Source organism: Momordica charantia, assembly GCF_013281855.1.
Source record: "Momordica charantia cultivar OHB3-1 chromosome 7 unlocalized genomic scaffold, Mcharantia_2.0 BLBB01000007.1, whole genome shotgun sequence".
NCBI classification, from domain to species: domain Eukaryota; kingdom Viridiplantae; phylum Streptophyta; class Magnoliopsida; order Cucurbitales; family Cucurbitaceae; genus Momordica; species Momordica charantia.
The window spans coordinates 6,015,588-6,019,810 of NW_028275165.1; the positions used below are offsets into that span (position 1 = coordinate 6,015,588).

Below are 4,223 nucleotides of genomic sequence, written 5' to 3' on the forward strand. Positions count from 1 at the left end.
CCTCATTGATGCCGCTTGGGATTGTATCACTGCGTCGGTTCGGGCCATGTACTCCTTCATCATATTCTCAAGATTTGAGTTGTTATTTTGAACTGGTGGAGTCTGTGTTCTCTGATTGTACTGCTGTTGCGGTGGTGGGATGTATTGTTGTGTAGGTGGAACATAGGGCTGCTTGTTCTGCTGGCTCTGCCCTTGATTAAAACCGCTCGAACCTCCTTGACCCCCCCATGAGAAATTAGGGTGGTGCCTCCAACCTGGGTTGTAGGTGTTCGAATATGGGTTAAAGTTCCTATTGTTCCCATGTCCTACATAAAAAACGGAAGCAGGGTTATGTGGACAATTATCATAAATATGGTTTTCACTGCAGAATGAACAAATGAGATCGTTGACTTGGCAAACAGGGGCAGGAGTGCAATAATCCGACTGCACAGGTTGTATCGGCGTGGCTAATGGATTTTTTATTCCCAATGCCATCTCTTTTAGCCTCTGGTTCATTGTAACCATCTCTTTTTGCATCGAGGTCGCAATGTCCAGAGCCAAAACTCCAGCTGGATCTTGCTTCTTTGGTGCTGCCCTAGATCTTTGCGAACACCATAGTTCGTTGTGTGAAGCTAAGTCATTTAGGATGTCAACTATCTCGTTGAATGTCTTCTTTGTAAAGGCTCCGTTGGCAGCATTGTTTAGCATCATCTTAGTAGGATGATCTAAACCTCTAAAGAAATGTTTTATCTGGATGCATGCCGGCAAGCCATGGTTCGGACATTTCCTGATTAGTTCTTTAAATCTCTCCCACGCCTCGTGAACAGGTTCACGATCATACTGTCTAAAGGAGATGATCTCCTCTCTGATATCAGCGTGGCGAGTAGGTGGGAAAAATTTTGTTAAGAACTTCTCCACTAACGACCCCCATGTGGTGATGGATCCCGGTGGAAATGCATTGAGCCATGCTCTAGCTTGGTCCTTCAAAGAAAATGGAAAAAGTGTTAGTCTCAGAGCATCGTCTGTTATACCAGGTAATCGAAATGCATTTGCAATTTGAATGAATGATTTCAGATGATCATGTGGATCCTCATGTTCCTGCCCTCCAAAATGTCCAATTGTCTGCAACATTTGGAACATCATTGGTTTAAGCTCAAAGTTTGCGTGGGCTGGAATAGGGTTGACTATCCCTGAATCAAAGTTCTGAAAAGCCGTGGCGGCATATTCTCGCATTGCCACGTCTCTGTTGTCCGCCTTATGGATATGGTTGAATTCATCATTTCTTGCATGATCCCTCATATTACCGTTAACAGCAGGTGGATCAACCGTATCACGAGGTGGAATATCTGCCATTGATGTGCTTGTACTCTCTACCTCACTTTCAGGACTGATTTCACCTTCTCTCTCTTTCTGCTTTTCTAGTTGTTTTCGAAGTCTTTGCTCCTTTCGAGTTTTTCGAAGGGTCCGCTCAATCTCAGGGTCGAGGGGTAGAAGAAAAGATCTTGTGCTCATGCACTTTAACTTACCCTTGTGAGATAAACGACCAAAAATATAGAACAAAAACGGTGGATGGAAATTACACCCAACAACAATTCACAAAAATAAAAACTAAAAGAATTTGAAAATAATTTTAAAACTAAAGTCCCCGGCAACGGCGCCAAAAACTTGACTGGGAGTTTATGCTGAACGCACGCGCTAAGCGTGGTAACAATTATATAGATGCAAGCGCACACCTGTAAGAGTAATATAAAATGGATGGAGTATCCAAGTATCGATCCTCATGGACTTCTAAACAATTTCCAAACTCTAAAGTTTTAAAGAATAGTGAATGTTGGAATGAGTGATTCTTGTAAAATGGGAAGTGGTCACAAATAATGGTTTGGATTTGGGATTTGGACTTATAATGATAAAACCTAGCCCGAATTACTTCAAGTTAGCCATCAAAGAATCAAGGACATGCTAAGGACAATATGCATTTTACTTTAGAAACCAACGACTACGCTTCTCACTTGACTTATGTCTAAGCAAGTTCAAAGTCCTAAGACATTCCCTAATATGTCTATTATGAGAGATATCTTAGTTTTAGGATGGAAATAATCGCAACCTCGGGTTAAGGTCCTATGTCTAGGCTACTTAAGCGGAACCCTTATGTCTAAGGCGCTCCTCTCCTCGGTTTAACCACTCAACAATGCAAATAAGCAACCTTTTCAGTATTGACTTGTTAAGACTTACAGTGGCCTTCTCTAAATCCTAACTTTTTGGGAAAACATGTTGAGCAATGAATGGAAAGCAAAAACACTACTTCTTAGCAACCCTTTTTAGACATAAAAGGCTAACTATCCATAACCGGGCTAGAGACGGGAATTTAGAAAGACATATTGAAGAAAATACAGCAAGTAAAATGGTTGAATGTGGAATGCATGTGTGAAAAACAAAAGTTAACTAACGGAGAGTTTTTATCGGGATTGAGAGCTTCGCCCTTCTCTTTCAAGCAAGGGAGAGTGTCACGTGCTCTTTCCTCCAAAAACACAACTCTCTTAACTAAAAATAAAGTAAAGGCAAAGGGAAGACAAGCAAAGTGCTAGATTTTTATATATTTGAATAAGTAGAAAATAACTAAGTACAAATGGAAACAAAACAAAGCTCAATAAAGGAATGTAAAGTGCTCGGGATTTAAAAACCAAAAGTAACTAATGAAAGCAACTCAAAAGTACTTAGAAAGCAACAAAGAAACACTAAAAATGATCAAGAGAAGGAAGCAAGGCTTGATGATTTTGGTGGAGAAGTTGCTGGAATTTATAGCTGTGCAGAATTGGTTAGGTAGGTCCTAAAACGATGGTGAATCACCCATTTCCAACTCTTTTGACTGACCAAATCGTGCTCAAACTGATAGTGGAACACTTCTTCTACACGTATGCATCGGTTGGAACCACCAAAACGCATTGGAAGACGCGTTTCATTAAGGGCAAAGTTGGAAGAAAAACTGTTTTTCTGCAGGCACGCAGGCGCCTGGCGCCTCCCATGAAGCTTTTTTCGTCTTTTTGCTTCTTTTGATTAATTTGCACTCCCAAATGGTTCTAAAATGTCATAAATACAATATAAGCCAACCACAAACCATAATATATGAATTTTGCATGAATTGGAACTCAAACGACCGAGAAAAATCCGAAACAAAGCTGAAACATTGTAAAAACAGCATCTAAAACCTTCTTTTTACGCATGTAAACAAGCGTAATCAGACTCCATGACAGAACGTCGTGATTCGAGGTTACCTTAAAGAGTCGCTGAGGCCCTATCGAGATATTGTTGGAGACCTTGCCGATAAATAGAAGTCATTTGTCTCCATTTCAGGTACGCGAACATTGTATTGCTCTCTGAATACAACTCATATTCTTTCTGACTTGAGCATCAGAGTGTTTTATGTCTTGTAGGTCTCCTGTTCAGCACTTTCTAGCTCATCCTCCAGGTCATCTTCCGGTTCGACCCGAGGTTCGTAAGCATGGTCATTTATGTGATCAAACAATGCTCAAAACCTAAAAACACGGTAACTAATATGTGAAATTGAAATTTTGTGTGCTTCAAATTACAACCAACGAAGAATAAATTCTACAAAATAAAAACACAACAAAATGACATTCCCTCTCGGTTGGTGTTGAATCAAATAGGATTTTGTGGATGGGGGGCAGCCACAAGAGAGAGATTCTCACGAAAATTTCCTTTATAAAAAAATATATATTATTTTGGGAGGTCGATGAGAGAGAAATTTTGGAGAGAATTTCGTATTTGTTTATGCAAGGATATGCACAACAGTGTATTTCGGATTGTAGCTCGAACTCGGCCTCCGGACCGATCTGAATACTTGGGCGGACCTGCACAAAAAGGTGAGCACTCCGACGATCAAGTCAGTATAGGTCGGATTCCCAGTTTAGTTCGAGGTCAGAAAAAAATCGTACCTGATCGCGGAGTGAGGTCCTCTACTTATGGGTGGTAGTCCCGCTAATCTCGCGACGGTTACACCCGGTAATCTCGGGACCGTCGGTTACACCCGGTAATCTCGGGACCGACGGTTTACACCCGATAATCACGCCGCTGACAGTAGCTCACGTCGGCCCCCACCGAGCTTCCCGGTAGATCGGACCTCGGTCAGGTTCACCTCGACCCTTATACATAGCATTTGTCAACGCTAGTGGTGGTGATCTCGGCAGTCCGAGCTGGGGCATGACTCATGGGTCACCTTGGAACAC

The 4,223-nt window shown here is 41.7% G+C and overlaps 1 non-coding gene across 1 annotated transcript; it reads left to right on the plus strand.

The window, feature by feature from the left end:
- The first annotated feature begins 745 nt into the window (after positions 1–745).
- On the plus strand, positions 746–852 carry LOC148210204 (small nucleolar RNA R71). The gene has a single exon (XR_015792484.1). It is a non-coding gene; the product is annotated as a small nucleolar RNA R71 (small nucleolar RNA).
- The last annotated feature ends 3,371 nt before the right edge of the window (positions 853–4,223 follow it).